This window comes from Mesoplodon densirostris, chromosome 20 (assembly GCF_025265405.1).
Source record: "Mesoplodon densirostris isolate mMesDen1 chromosome 20, mMesDen1 primary haplotype, whole genome shotgun sequence".
Lineage (NCBI taxonomy): Eukaryota > Metazoa > Chordata > Mammalia > Artiodactyla > Ziphiidae > Mesoplodon > Mesoplodon densirostris.
In genome coordinates this window covers 35,612,691-35,628,922 of record NC_082680.1, presented here as the reverse complement: position 1 = coordinate 35,628,922, position 16,232 = coordinate 35,612,691, and positions in this window count along the sequence as shown.

The window sequence follows — 16,232 nt, the reverse complement described above, 5'->3', positions numbered from 1 at the left end:
TATGGGTTAGGATTAGGGTACGGGTTAGGGTAATGTGTAGGGTTGGCGTTAGGGTTAAGTTTAGGGCTAGGGTTAGAGTTAGCGAACAGGTAAGTTTTATGGTACATGAGTGTACGGAAACGTGTTAGTGTCAAAGTACGTGTGATGGCATTGCATAATTTTGGTGTACGGGTCAAGATTAGTGTACGGGTTAGGGTATGGTGTAGGGTTGGTGTTAGCGTTATGTTTAGGGCTAGGGTTACGGTTAGTGAACCAGTAAGGTTCAGGGTACAGGTGAGGGTACGGAAACCTTTTAGAGTCAGGGTATGTGTTACGACACCTGTTAGTGTCAGTGTACGTGTCAGGATTAGCGTACAGTTTAGGGTAAGGTGTGGGGTTGGGGTTAGGGTTAGGTTTAGGGCTAGGCTTAGGGTTAGTGAACGGGTAAGTTTTAGGGTACAGTTGAGGGTACGGAAAAGCATTTGGGTCAGGTTATGTGTTAGGAAACGTGTTAGTGTTAATGTATCGTTAGGATTAAAGTATGGGTTAGGGTAATGGTTAGGGTTGGTGTTAGGGTTAGGGATATGTTTAGTGAACGGTTAAGGCTTATGGTACATGTGAGTGTATGGAGACGTTTTAGTGTCAAAGTACGTGTGAGGGCATGGGTTAGTGTTAGGGTTAAATATAGGGTACGGGTTAGAATAGGGTGTAGGGTTGGTGTTAGGGTTAGGTTTAAGTCTACAGTTAGGGTTACCTAACGATTAGGTTTAGCGTGCAGGTGAGTGTATGGAAAAGTGTTAGGGTCAGGGTACGTTTCAGGGCACTGGTTAGTGTCAGTGTACGGTTTAGGTTTAGGGTATTGTTTAGGGTAAGGTGTAGGGTTGGCGTTAGGGTTAGATTTAGAGCTAGGGTTAGGGTTAGCGACCGGGTAAGGTTTAGGTTACAGGGGAGGGTACGGAAATGTTTTAGGGTCAAAATACATTTGCGGGAATGGGTCAGTGTTAGTGTACGGGTTAAGATTAGTGTACGTGTTAGGCTAAGGTGTAGTGTTGGAGTTAGATTTAGCTTTAGGGCTAGGGTTAGGGTTGGCGAAATGTAAGGTTTAGGGTACAGGTGAGGTTACAGAAACGTGTTATGGTCCATGTATGTGTCAGGGCACGGATTAGTATAGGGTACGGGTTAGGATTACAGTACGGATTAGGGTAAGGTGTAGGATTGGGGTTAGGGTTAGGTTTAGGGTTAGGGTTAGGGTTAGCGAATAGGTAACATTCAGGGTACAGGTAAGCATATGGAAACGAGTTAGGGTCAGGTTTGGTGTTAGGGCACAGGTTAGTGTTATTGTACGGATTAGGATTAGGGTACGGCTTAGGATTTTGTGTAGGGTTGTGGATAGTGTTAGGCTTAGACCTAGGGTTAGTGTTAGTGAACAGGTAAGGTTGTCGGTACACAGGAGGGTACGGAAACGTGTTAGTGTCAAAGTACATGTGAGGGCATTGCTTCATTTTGGTGTACGGGGTAAGATTAGTGTATGGGTTAGTGTATGGTGTAAGGCGGGTGTTAGCGTTGTGTTTAGGGAAAGGGCTAGGTTTAGCGAACGGTAAGATTTAGGGTACTGGAGAGGATACGGAAAAGTGTTAGGGTCAGGGTACGTGTTAGGGCACGGGTTAGTGTTAGTGTACGGGTCAGGATTAGGGTATGGGTTAGGGAAAGGTGTAGGGTTGGGGTTATGTTTAGGTGTAGGGTTGGGGTTAGGGTTAGCGAATAGGTAACATTTAGGGTACAGGTGAGCTTATGGAAACGAGTTAGGGTCAGGGTTCATGTTAGGGCACATGTTAGTGTTAGTGTACAGATTCGGATTAGGGTACGTGTTAGGGTTAGGTGTAGGGTTGGGGTTAGGGTTAGGTTTAGACATAGGGTTAGGGTTAGTGAATGGTAAGATTTAGGGTACAGGAGTGGGTATGGAAAAGTGTTAGGGTCAGGGTACGTGTTAGGGCATGGATTAGTGTTAGTGTACGGGTAAGGATTAGGGTACAGGTTAGGGAAATGGGTAGGGTTGTTGTTATGGTTAGGGTTAGGGCTAGGGTTAGAGTTAGAAAACGGGTAAGGTTTACGGTACACGGGAGCGTACGGAAACGTGTTACCGTCAAAGTACATGTGAGGGCATGGGTTAGTTTTTTTGTACGGGTTAAGTTTAGTGTACGGGTTAGGGTATGCTGTGAGGTTGGTGTGAGAGTTATGTTTAGGGCTAGGGTTAGGGTTAGCGAACGGTAAGATTTAGGGTACAGGAGAGGATACGGAAAAGTGTTAGGGTCAGGGTACGTGTTAGGGCATGGGTTAATGTTAGTGTATGGGTTGGGATTAGGGTACGGGTGAGGGTAAGGGGTAGGGTTGGGGTTAGGGTTAGGGCTAGGGCTAGGGCTAGGGTTAGGGTTAGCGAATGGGTAAGGTTTAGGGTACAGGTGAGGGTCCGGAAAAGTGTTAGGGTCAGGGTACGTGTCAGGACATGGCTTAGTATTAGTATACTGGTTAGGATTAGGGTACGGTTTGGGTAAGGTTTAGGGTTGGTTTAGGGTTAGGGTTAGCTTTATGGCTAGGGTTAGGGTTAGCGAAATGTCAGGTTTAGGGTATAGGTGATGGTACAGAAAAGTGTTAGGGTTAGTGTATGTGTTAGGACACGTGTCAGTGTTAGTGTATGGCTTAGGATTAGCATACGGGTTAGGGTAAGGTGTACGGTTGGTGTTTGGTCTAGGTTTAGGGCTAGGTTTAGGGTTAGCGAACGGTAAGGTGTAGGTTACAGGTGAGGTTACGTAAAAGTGTTAGTGTCAGGGTACGTGTTAGGTCAGGGTTTAGTGTGGTTTTACAGGTTAGGATTAGGGTACGGGTTAGGGTAATTGGTAGGGTTGGCGTTATGGTTACTGTTAGGGGTGGGGTTAACTTTAGTGAACGCGTAAGGTTTAGGTTACAGCTGAGCATATGGAAATGTCTTATTGTCAAAGTACGTGTGCGGTATTGGGTTAGTGTTAGTGTACGGGTTAAGATTAGTGTACGTGTTAGGGTAAGGAATAGGGTTGTAGTTAGGTTTAGGTTTGGGGCTAGGGTTATGGTTAACAAATGGTAAAGTTTAGGGTTAGTGTTAGGGTTAGTGTTAGGGTTAGGGTTAGGGTTAGGGGTAGGGTTAGGGGTAGGGTTAGGGTAGGTGTTAGGGCACGAGTTAGTGTTAGTGTATGGGTTATGATTAGGGTTTGGGTTAGGGTAAGGTGTAGGGTTGGGGTTAGGTTTACGTTTAGGGCTAGTGTTAGGGTTAGCGAATAGGTAACATTAGAGTACAGGTGAGCGTATGGAAATGCGTTAGGGCCAGGGTTCGTGTTAGGGCACAGCTTAGTGTTAGTTTAAGGATTAGGATTACGGTACATGTTAGGGTTAGGTGTTGGGTTGGGGTTGCATTTAGGGTTAGGTTTAGACCTAGGGTTAGGGTTAGTGAATGGTAAGGTTTAGGGTTCAGGTGTGGGTATGGAAAAGTGTTAGGGTCAGGGTAAGTGTTAAGGCACGGATTAGTGTTAGTGTACTGGTTAGGATTGGGTACGCGTTAGGGTAAGGTTTAGGGATGGGGTTAGCTTTACGTTTAGGTCTAGGGTTAAGGATAGCAAACGGTATGGTTTAGGGTACAGGTGAGTGTACGGAAAACTGTTATGGTCAGGGTACCTGTTAGGGCACGTGTAGTGTTAGTGTATGGGTTAGGATTAGGGTACGGGTTAGGGTAATGTGTAGGGTTGGCGTGAGGGTTAAGTTTAGGGCTAGGGTTAGAGTTAGCGAACAGGTAAGTTTTATGGTACATGAGTGTACGGAAACGTGTTAGTGTCAAAGTACGTGTGATGGCATTGCATAATTTTGGTGTACGGGTCAAGATTAGTGTACGGGTTAGGGTATGGTGTAGGGTTGGTGTTAGCGTTATGTTTAGGGCTAGGGTTACGGTTAGTGAACCAGTAAGGTTCAGGGTACAGGTGAGGGTACGGAAACCTTTTAGAGTCAGGGTATGTGTTAGGACACCTGTTAGTGTCAGTGTACGTGTCAGGATTAGCGTACAGTTTAGGGTAAGGTGTGGGGTTGGGGTTAGGGTTAGGTTTAGGGCTAGGCTTAGGGTTAGTGAACGGGTAAGTTTTAGGGTACAGTTGAGGGTACGGAAAAGCATTTGGGTCAGGTTATGTGTTAGGAAACGTGTTAGTGTTAATGTATGGTTAGGATTAGTGTATGGGTTAGGGTAATGGTTAGGGTTGGCGTTAGGGTTAGGGATAGGTTTAGTGAACGGTTAAGGCTTATGGTACATGTGAGTGTATGGAGACGTTTTAGTGTCAAAGTACGTGTGAGGGCATGGGTTAGTGTTAGGGTTAAATATAGTGTACGGGTTAGAATAGGGTGTAGGGTTGGTGTTAGGGTTAGGTTTAAGTCTACAGTTAGGGTTACCTAACAATTAGGTTTAGCGTGCAGGTGAGTGTATGGAAAAGTGTTAGGGTCAGGGTACGTTTCAGGGCACTGGTTAGTGTCAGTGTACGGTTTAGGTTTAGGGTATTGTTTAGGGTAAGGTGTAGGGTTGGCGTTAGGGTTAGATTTAGAGCTAGGGTTAGGGTTAGCGACCGGGTAAGGTTTAGGTTACAGGGGAGGGTACGGAAATGTTTTAGGGTCAAAATACATTTGCGGGAATGGGTCAGTGTTAGTGTACGGGTTAAGATTAGTGTACGTGTTAGGGTAAGGTGTAGTGTTGGAGTTAGATTTAGCTTTAGGGCTAGGGTTAGGGTTGGCGAAATGTAAGGTTTAGGGTACAGGTGAGGTTACAGAAAAGTGTTATGGTCCATGTATGTGTCAGGGCACGGATTAGTATAGGGTACGGGTTAGGATTACAGTACGGATTAGGGTAAGGTGTAGGATTGGGGTTAGGGTTAGGTTTAGGGTTAGGGTTAGGGTTAGCGAATAGGTAACATTCAGGGTACAGGTAAGCATATGGAAACGAGTTAGGGTCAGGTTTGGTGTTAGGGCACAGGTTAGTGTTATTGTACGGATTAGGATTAGGGTACGGCTTAGGATTTTGTGTAGGGTTGTGGATAGTGTTAGGCTTAGACCTAGGGTTAGTGTTAGCGAACAGGTAAGGTTGTCGGTACACAGGAGGGTACGGAAACGTGTTAGTGTCCAAGTACATGTGAGGGCATTGCTTAATTTTGGTGTACGGGATAAGATTAGTGTATGGGTTAGAGTATGGTGTAAGGTGGGTGTTAGCGTTATGTTTAGGGAAAGGGCTAGGTTTAGCGAACGGTAAGATTTAGGGTACTGGAGAGGATACGGAAAAGTGTTAGGGTCAGGGTACATGTTAGGGCACGGGTTAGTGTTAGTGTACGGGTCAGGATTAGGGTATGGGTTAGGGAAAGGTGTAGGGCTGGGGTTATGTTTAGGTGTAGGGTTGGGGTTAGGGTTAGCGAATAGGTAACATTTAGGGTACAGGTGAGCTTATGGAAACGAGTTAGGGTCAGGGTTCATGTTAGGGCACATGTTAGTGTTAGTGTACAGATTCGGATTAGGGTACGTGTTAGGGTTAGGTGTAGGGTTGGGGTTAGGGTTAGGTTTAGACATAGGGTTAGGGTTAGTGAATGGTAAGATTTAGGGTACAGGAGTGGGTATGGAAAAGTGTTAGGGTCAGGGTACGTGTTAGGGCATGGATTAGTGTTAGTGTACGGGTAAGGATTAGGGTACAGGTTAGGGAAATGGGTAGGGTTGTTGTTATGGTTAGGGTTAGGGCTAGTGTTAGAGTTAGCAAACGGGTAAGGTTTACGGTACACGGGAGCGTACGGAAACGTGTTACCGTCAAAGTACATGTGAGGGCATGGGTTAGTTTTTTTGTACGGGTTAAGTTTAGTGTACGGGTTAGGGTATGCTGTGAGGTTGGTGTGAGAGTTATGTTTAGGGCTAGGGTTAGGGTTAGCGAACGGTAAGATTTAGGGTACAGGAGAGGATACGGAAAAGTGTTAGGGTCAGGGTACGTGTTAGGGCATGGGTTAATGTTAGTGTATGGGTTGGGATTAGGGTACGGGTGAGGGTAAGGGGTAGGGTTGGGGTTAGGGTTAGGGCTAGGGCTAGGGCTAGGGTTAGGGTTAGCGAATGGGTAAGGTTTAGGGTACAGGTGAGGGTACGGAAAAGTGTTAGGGTCAGGGTACGTGTCAGGACATGGCTTAGTATTAGTATACTGGTTAGGATTAGGGTACGGTTTGGGTAAGGTTTAGGGTTGGGGTTAGGGTTAGCTTTATGGCTAGGGTTAGGGTTAGCGAAATGTCAGGTTTAGGGTATAGGTGATGGTACAGAAAAGTGTTAGGGTTAGTGTATGTGTTAGGACACGTGTCAGTGTTAGTGTATGGCTTAGGATTAGCATACGGGTTAGGGTAAGGTGTACGGTTGGGGTTTGGTGTAGGTTTAGGGCTAGGGTTAGGGTTAGCGAACGGTAAGGTGTAGGTTACAGGTGAGGTTACGGAAAAGTGTTAGTGTCAGGGTACGTGTTAGGGCAGGGTTTAGCGTGGTTTTACAGGTTAGGATTAGGGTACGGGTTAGGGTAATTGGTAGGGTTTGCGTTATGGTTAGTGTTAGGGGTGGGGTTAACTTTAGTGAACGCGTAAGGTTTAGGTTACAGCTGAGCATATGGAAATGTCTTATTGTCAAAGTACGTGTGCGGTATTGGGTTAGTGTTAGTGTACGGGTTAAGATTAGTGTACGTGTTAGGGTAAGGAGTAGGGTTGTAGTTAGGTTTAGGTTTGGGGCTAGGGTTATGGTTAACAAATGGTAAAGTTTAGGGTTAGTGTTAGGGTTAGTGTTAGGGTTAGGGTTAGGGTTAGGGGTAGGGTTAGGGGTAGGGTTAGGGTAGGTGTTAGGGCACGAGTTAGTGTTAGTGTATGGGTTATGATTAGGGTATGGGTTAGGGTATGGTGTAGGGTTGGGGTTAGGTTTAGGTTTAGGGCTAGTGTTAGGGTTAGCGAATAGGTAACATTAGAGTACAGGTGAGCGTATGGAAATGCGTTAGGGCCAGGGTTCGTGTTAGGGCACAGCTTAGTGTTAGTTTAAGGATTAGGATTACGGTACATGTTAGGGTTAGGTGTTGGGTTGGGGTTGCATTTAGGGTTAGGTTTAGACCTAGGGTTAGGGTTAGTGAATGGTAAGGTTTAGGGTTCAGGTGTGGGTATGGAAAAGTGTTAGGGTCAGGGTAAGTGTTAAGGCACGGATTAGTGTTAGTGTACTGGTTAGGATTGGGTACGCGTTAGGGTAAGGTTTAGGGATGGGGTTAGCTTTACGTTTAGGTCTAGGGTTAAGGATAGCAAACGGTATGGTTTAGGGTACAGGTGAGTGTACGGAAAACTGTTATGGTCAGGGTACCTGTTAGGGCACGTGTAGTGTTAGTGTATGGGTTAGGATTAGGGTACGGGTTAGGGTAATGTGTAGGGTTGGCGTTAGGGTTAAGTTTAGGGCTAGGGTTAGAGTTAGCGAACAGGTAAGTTTTATGGTACATGAGTGTACGGAAACGTGTTAGTGTCAAAGTACGTGTGATGGCATTGCATAATTTTGGTGTACGGGTCAAGATTAGTGTACGGGTTAGGGTATGGTGTAGGGTTGGTGTTAGCGTTATGTTTAGGGCTAGGGTTACGGTTAGTGAACCAGTAAGGTTCAGGGTACAGGTGAGGGTACGGAAAACTTTTAGAGTCAGGGTATGTGTTCGGACACCTGTTAGTGTCAGTGTACGTGTCAGGATTAGTGTACAGTTTAGGGTAAGGTGTGGGGTTGGGGTTAGGGTTAGGTTTAGGGCTAGGCTTAGGGTTAGTGAACGGGTAAGTTTTAGGGTACAGTTGAGGGTACGGAAAAGCATTTGGGTCAGGTTATGTGTTAGGAAATGTGTTAGTGTTAATGTATTGTTAGGATTAGGGTATGGGTTTGGGTAATGGTTAGGGTTGGCGTTAGGGTTAGGGATAGGTTTAGTGAACGGTTAAGGCTTATGGTACATGTGAGTGTATGGAGACGTTTTAGTGTCAAAGTACGTGTGAGGGCATGGGTTAGTGTTAGGGTTAAATATAGGGTACGGGTTAGAATAGGGTGTAGGGTTGGTGTTAGGGTTAGGTTTAAGTCTACAGTTAGGGTTACCTAACGATTAGGTTTAGCGTGCAGGTGAGGGTATGGAAAAGTGTTAGGGTCAGGGTACGTTTCAGGGCACTGGTTAGTGTCAGTGTACGGTTTAGGTTTAGGGTATTGTTTAGGGTAAGGTGTAGGGTTGGCGTTAGGGTTAGATTTAGAGCTAGGGTTAGGGTTAGCGACCGGGTAAGGTTTAGGTTACAGGGGAGGGTACGGAAATGTTTTAGGGTCAAAATACATTTGCGGGAATGGGTCAGTGTTAGTGTACGGGTTAAGATTAGTGTACGTGTTAGGGTAAGGTGTAGTGTTGGAGTTAGATTTAGCTTTAGGGCTAGGGTTAGGGTTGGCGAAATGTAAGGTTTAGGGTACAGGTGAGGTTACAGAAAAGTGTTATGGTCCATGTATGTGTCAGGGCACGGATCAGTATAGGGTACGGGTTAGGATTACAGTACGGATTAGGGTAAGGTGTAGGATTGGGGTTAGGGTTAGGTTTAGGGTTAGGGTTAGGGTTAGCGAATAGGTAACATTCAGGGTACAGGTAAGCATATGGAAACGAGTTAGGGTCAGGCTTGGTGTTAGGGCACAGGTTAGTGTTATTGTACGGATTAAGATTAGGGTACGGCTTAGGATTTTGTGTAGGGTTGTGGATAGTGTTAGGCTTAGACCTAGGGTTAGTGTTAGCGAACAGGTAAGGTTGTCGGTACACAGGAGGGTACGGAAACGTGTTAGTGTCAAAGTACATGTGAGGGCATTGCTTCATTTTGGTGTACGGGGTAAGATTAGTGTATGGGTTAGTGTATGGTGTAAGGTGGGTGTTAGCGTTATGTTTAGGGAAAGGGCTAGGTTTAGCGAACGGTAAGATTTAGGGTACTGGAGAGGATACGGAAAAGTGTTAGGGTCAGGGTACGTGTTAGGGCACGGGTTAGTGTTAGAGTACGGGTCAGGATTAGGGTATGGGTTAGGGAAAGGTGTAGGGTTGGGGTTATGTTTAGGTGTAGGTTTGGGGTTAGGGTTAGCGAATAGGTAACATTTAGGGTACAGGTGAGCTTATGGAAACGAGTTAGGGTCAGGGTTCATGTTAGGGCACAGGTTAGTGTTAGTGTACGGATTCGGATTAGGGTACGTGTTAGGGTTAGGTGTAGGGTTGGGGTTAGGGTTAGGTTTAGACATAGGGTTAGGGTTAGTGAATGGTAAGATTTAGGGTACAGGAGTGGGTATGGAAAAGTGTTAGGGTCAGGGTACGTGTTAGGGCATGGATTAGTGTTAGTGTACGGGTAAGGATTAGGGTACAGGTTAGGGAAATGGGTAGGGTTGTTGTTATGGATAGGGTTAGGGCTAGGGTTAGAGTTAGCAAACAGGTAAGGTTTACGGTACACGGGAGCGTACGGAAACGTGTTACCGTCAAAGTACATGTGAGGGCATGGGTTAGTTTTTTTGTACGGGTTAAGTTTAGTGTACAGGTTAGGGTATGCTGTGAGGTTGGTGTGAGAGTTATGTTTAGGGCTAGGGTTAGGGTTAGCGAACGGTAAGATTTAGGGTACAGGAGAGGATACGGAAAAGTGTTAGGGTCAGGGTACGTGTTAGGGCATGGGTTAATGTTAGTGTATGGGTTGGGATTAGGGTACGGGTTAGGGTTGGGTTTAGGGTTAGGGCTAGGGTTAGGGCTAGGGTTAGGGTTAACGAATGGGTAAGGTTTAGGGTACAGGTGAGGGTACGGAAAAGTGTTAGTGTCAGGGTACGTGTCAGGACATGGCTTAGTATTAGTATACTGGTTAGGATTAGGGTACGGTTTGGGTAAGGTTTAGGGTTGGGGTTAGGGTTAGGGTTAGCTTTATGGCTAGGGTTAGGGTTAGCGAAATGTCAGGTTTAGGGTACAGGTGATGGTACAGAAAAGTGTTAGGGTTAGTGTATGTGTGAGGACACGTGTCAGTGTTAGTGTATGGCTTAGGATTAGCATACGGGTTAGGGTAAGGTGTACGGTTGGGGTTTGGTCTAGGTTTAGGGCTAGGGTTAGGGTTAGCGAACGGTAAGGTGTAGGTTACAGGTGAGGTTACGGAAAAGTGTTAGTGTCAGGGTACGTGTTAGGGCAGGGTTTAGTGTGGTTTTACAGGTCAGGATTAGGGTACGGGTTAGGGTAATTGGTAGGGTTGGCGTTATGGTTAGTGTTAGGGGTGGGGTTAACTTTAGTGAACGCGTAAGGTTTAGGTTACAGCTGAGCATATGGAAATGTCTTATTGTCAAAGTACGTGTGCGGTATTGGGTTAGTGTTAGTGTACGGGTTAAGATTAGTGTACGTGTTAGGGTAAGGAGTAGGGTTGTAGTTAGGTTTAGGTTTGGGGCTAGGGTTATGGTTAACAAATGGTAAAGTTTAGGGTTAGTGTTAGGGTTAGTGATAGGGTTAGGGTTAGGGTTAGGGTTAGGGTTAGGGGTAGGGTTAGGGTAGGTGTTAGGGCACGAGTTAGTGTTAGTGTATGGGTTATGATTAGGGTATGGGTTAGGGTAAGGTGTAGGGTTGGGGTTAGGTTTAGGTTTAGGGCTAGTGTTAGGGTTAGCGAATAGGTAACATTAGAGTACAGGTGAGCGTATGGAAATGCGTTAGGGCCAGGGTTCGTGTTAGGGCACAGCTTAGTGTTAGTTTAAGGATTAGGATTACGGTACATGTTAGGGTTAGGTGTTGGGTTGGGGTTGCATTTAGGGTTAGGTTTAGACCTAGGGTTAGGGTTAGTGAATGGTAAGGTTTAGGGTTCAGGTGTGGGTATGGAAAAGTGTTAGGGTCAGGGTAAGTGTTAAGGCACGGATTAGTGTTAGTGTACTGGTTAGGATTGGGTACGCGTTAGGGTAAGGTTTAGGGATGGGGTTAGCTTTACGTTTAGGTCTAGGGTTAAGGATAGCAAACGGTATGGTTTAGGGTACTGGTGAGTGTACGGAAAACTGTTATGGTCAGGGTACCTGTTAGGGCACGTGTAGTGTTAGTGTATGGGTTATGATTAGGGTACGGGTTAGGGTAATGTGTAGGGTTGGCGTTAGGGTTAAGTTTAGGGCTAGGGTTAGAGTTAGCGAACAGGTAAGTTTTATGGTACATGAGTGTAGGGAAACGTGTTAGTGTCAAAGTACGTGTGATGGCATTGCATAATTTTGGTGTACGGGTCAAGATTAGTGTACGGGTTAGGGTATGGTGTAGGGTTGGTGTTAGCGTTATGTTTAGGGCTAGGGTTACGGTTAGTGAAATGTAAGGTTTAGGGTACAGGTGAGGTTACAGAAAAGTGTTATGGTCCATGTATGTGTCAGGGCACGGATTAGTATAGGGTACGGGTTAGGATTACAGTACGGATTAGGGTAAGGTGTAGGATTGGGGTTAGGGTTAGGTTTAGGGTTAGGGTTAGGGTTAGCGAATAGGTAACATTCAGGGTACAGGTAAGCATATGGAAACGAGTTAGGGTCAGGTTTGGTGTTAGGGCACAGGTTAGTGTTATTGTACGGATTAGGATTAGGGTACGGCTTAGGATTTTGTGTAGGGTTGTGGATAGTGTTAGGCTTAGACCTAGGGTTAGTGTTAGCGAACAGGTAAGGTTGTCGGTACACAGGAGGGTACGGAAACGTGTTAGTGTCCAAGTACATGTGAGGGCATTGCTTAATTTTGGTGTACGGGATAAGATTAGTGTATGGGTTAGAGTATGGTGTAAGGTGGGTGTTAGCGTTATGTTTAGGGAAAGGGCTAGGTTTAGCGAACGGTAAGATTTAGGGTACTGGAGAGGATACGGAAAAGTGTTAGGGTCAGGGTACGTGTTAGGGCACGGGTTAGTGTTAGTGTACGGGTCAGGATTAGGGTATGGGTTAGGGAAAGGTGTAGGGTTGGGGTTATGTTTAGGTGTAGGGTTGGGGTTAGGGTTAGCGAATAGGTAACATTTAGGGTACAGGTGAGCTTATGGAAACGAGTTAGGGTCAGGGTTCATGTTAGGGCACATGTTAGTGTTAGTGTACAGATTCGGATTAGGGTACGTGTTAGGGTTAGGTGTAGGGTTGGGGTTAGGGTTAGGTTTAGACATAGGGTTAGGGTTAGTGAATGGTAAGATTTAGGGTACAGGAGTGGGTATGGAAAAGTGTTAGGGTCAGGGTACGTGTTAGGGCATGGATTAGTGTTAGTGTACGGGTAAGGATTAGGGTACAGGTTAGGGAAATGGGTAGGGTTGTTGTTATGGTTAGGGTTAGGGCTAGTGTTAGATTTAGCAAACGGGTAAGGTTTACGGTACACGGGAGCGTACGGAAACGTGTTACCGTCAAAGTACATGTGAGGGCATGGGTTAGTTTTTTTGTACGGGTTAAGTTTAGTGTACGGGTTAGGGTATGCTGTGAGGTTGGTGTGAGAGTTATGTTTAGGGCTAGGGTTAGGGTTAGCGAACGGTAAGATTTAGGGTACAGGAGAGGATACGGAAAAGTGTTAGGGTAAGGGTACGTGTTAGGGCATGGGTTAATGTTAGTGTATGGGTTGGGATTAGGGTACGGGTGTGGGTAAGGGGTAGGGTTGGGGTTAGGGTTAGGGCTAGGGCTAGGGCTAGGGCTAGGGTTAGCGAATGGGTAAGGTTTAGGGTACAGGTGAGGGTACGGAAAAGTGTTAGGGTCAGGGTACGTGTCAGGACATGGCTTAGTATTAGTATACTGGTTAGGATTAGGGTACGGTTTGGGTAAGGTTTAGGGTTGGGGTTAGGGTTAGCTTTATGGCTAGGGTTAGGGTTAGCGAAATGTCAGGTTTAGGGTATAGGTGATGGTACAGAAAAGTGTTAGGGTTAGTGTATGTGTTAGGACACGTGTCAGTGTTAGTGTATGGCTTAGGATTAGCATACGGGTTAGGGTAAGGTGTACGGTTGGGGTTTGGTGTAGGTTTAGGGCTAGGGTTAGGGTTAGCGAACGGTAAGGTGTAGGTTACAGGTGAGGTTACGGAAAAGTGTTAGTGTCAGGGTACGTGTTAGGGCAGGGCTTAGTGTGGTATTACAGGTTAGGATTAGGGTACGGGTTAGGGTAATTGGTAGGGTTGGCGTTATGGTTAGTGTTAGGGGTGGGGTTAACTTTAGTGAACGCGTAAGGTTTAGGTTACAGCTGAGCATATGGAAATGTCTTATTGTCAAAGTACGTGTGCGGTATTGGGTTAGTGTTAGTGTACGGGTTAAGATTAGTGTACGTGTTAGGGTAAGGAGTAGGGTTGTAGTTAGGTTTAGGTTTGGGGCTAGGGTTATGGTTAACAAATGGTAAAGTTTAGGGTTAGTGTTAGGGTTAGTGTTAGGGTTAGGGTTAGGGTTAGGGGTAGGGTTAGGGGTAGGGTTAGGGTAGGTGTTAGGGCACGAGTTAGTGTTAGTGTATGGGTTATGATTAGGGTATGGCTTAGGGTATGGTGTAGGGTTGGGGTTAGGTTTAGGATTAGGGCTAGTGTTAGGGTTAGCGAATAGGTAATATTAGAGTACAGGTGAGCGTATGGAAATGCGTTAGGGCCAGGGTTCGTGTTAGGGCACAGCTTAGTGTTAGTTTAAGGATTAGGATTACGGTACATGTTAGGGTTAGGTGTTGGGTTGGGGTTGCATTTAGGGTTAGGTTTAGACCTAGGGTTAGGGTTAGTGAATGGTAAGGTTTAGGGTTCAGGTGTGGGTATGGAAAAGTGTTAGGGTCAGGGTAAGTGTTAAGGCACGGATTAGTGTTAGTGTACTGGTTAGGATTGGGTACGCGTTAGGGTAAGGTTTAGGGATGGGGTTAGCTTTACGTTTAGGTCTAGGGTTAAGGATAGCAAACGGTATGGTTTAGGGTACAGGTGAGTGTACGGAAAACTGTTATGGTCAGGGTACCTGTTAGGGCACGTGTAGTGTTAGTGTATGGGTTAGGATTAGGGTACGGGTTAGGGTAATGTGTAGGGTTGGCGTTAGGGTTAAGTTTAGGACTAGGGTTAGAGTTAGCGAACAGGTAAGTTTTATGGTACATGAGTGTACGGAAACGTGTTAGTGTCAAAGTACGTGTGATGGCATTGCATAATTTTGGTGTACGGGTCAAGATTAGTGTACGGGTTAGGGTATGGTGTAGGGTTGGTGTTAGCGTTATGTTTAGGGCTAGGGTTACGGTTAGTGAACCAGTAAGGTTCAGGGTACAGGTGAGGGTACGGGAAACTTTTAGAGTCAGGGTATGTGTTAGGACACCTGTTAGTGTCAGTGTACGTGTCAGAATTAGTGTACAGTTTAGGGTAAGGTGTGGGGTTGGGGTTAGGGTTAGGTTTAGGGCTAGGCTTAGGGTTAGTGAACGGGTAAGTTTTAGGGTACAGTTGAGGGTACGGAAAAGCATTTGGGTCAGGTTATGTGTTAGGAAATGTGTTAGTGTTAATGTATTGTTAGGATTAGGGTATGGGTTTGGGTAATGGTTAGGGTTGGCGTTAGGTTTAGGGATAGGTTTAGTGAACGGTTAAGGCTTATGGTACATGTGAGTGTATGGAGACGTTTTAGTGTCAAAGTACGTGTGAGGGCATGGGTTAGTGTTAGGGTTAAATATAGGGTACGGGTTAGAATAGGGTGTAGGGTTGGTGTTAGGGTTAGGTTTAAGTCTACAGTTAGGGTTACCTAACGATTAGGTTTAGCGTGCAGGTGAGGGTATGGAAAAGTGTTAGGGTCAGGGTACGTTTCAGGGCACTGGTTAGTGTCAGTGTACGGTTTAGGTTTAGGGTATTGTTTAGGGTAAGGTGTAGGGTTGGCGTTAGGGTTAGATTTAGAGCTAGGGTTAGGGTTAGCGACCGGGTAAGGTTTAGGTTACAGGGGAGGGTACGGAAATGTTTTAGGGTCAAAATACATTTGCGGGAATGGGTCAGTGTTAGTGTACGGGTTAAGATTAGTGTACGTGTTAGGGTAAGGTGTAGTGTTGGTGTTAGATTTAGCTTTAGGGCTAGGGTTAGGGTTGGCGAAATGTAAGGTTTAGGGTACAGGTGAGGTTACAGAAAAGTGTTATGGTCCATGTATGTGTCAGGGCACGGATCAGTATAGGGTACGGGTTAGGATTACAGTACGGATTAGGGTAAGGTGTAGGATTGGGGTTAGGGTTAGGTTTAGGGTTAGGGTTAGGGTTAGCGAATAGGTAACATTCAGGGTACAGGTAAGCATATGGAAACGAGTTAGGGTCAGGCTTGGTGTTAGGGCACAGGTTAGTGTTATTGTACGGATTAAGATTAGGGTACGGCTTAGGATTTTGTGTAGGGTTGTGGATAGTGTTAGGCTTAGACCTAGGGTTAGTGTTAGCGAACAGGTAAGGTTGTCGGTACACAGGAGGGTACGGAAACGTGTTAGTGTCAAAGTACATGTGAGGGCATTGCTTCATTTTGGTGTACGGGGTAAGATTAGTGTATGGGTTAGTGTATGGTGTAAGGTGGGTGTTAGCGTTATGTTTAGGGAAAGGGCTAGGTTTAGCGAACGGTAAGATTTAGGGTACTGGAGAGGATACGGAAAAGTGTTAGGGTCAGGGTACGTGTTAGGGCACGGGTTAGTGTTAGAGTACGGGTCAGGATTAGGGTATGGGTTAGGGAAAGGTGTAGGGTTGGGGTTATGTTTAGGTGTAGGGTTGGGGTTAGGGTTAGCGAATAGGTAACATTTAGGGTACAGGTGAGCTTATGGAAACGAGTTAGGGTCAGGGTTCATGTTAGGGCACAGGTTAGTGTTAGTGTACGGATTCGGATTAGGGTACGTGTTAGGGTTAGGTGTAGGGTTGGGGTTAGGGTTAGGTTTAGACATAGGGTTAGGGTTAGTGAATGGTAAGATTTAGGGTACAGGAGTGGGTATGGAAAAGTGTTAGGGTCAGGGTACGTGTTAGGGCATGGATTAGTGTTAGTGTACGGGTAAGGATTAGGGTACAGGTTAGGGAAATGGGTAGGGTTGTTGTTATGGATAGGGTTAGGGCTAGGGTTAGAGTTAGCAAACAGGTAAGGTTTACGGTACACGGGAGCGTACGGAAACCTGTTACCGTCAAAGTACATGTGAGGGCATGGGTTAGTTTTTTTGTACGGGTTAAGTTTAGTGTACAGGTTAGGGTATGCTGTGAGGTTGGTGTGAGAGTTATGTTTAGGGCTAGGGTTAGGGTTAGCGAAC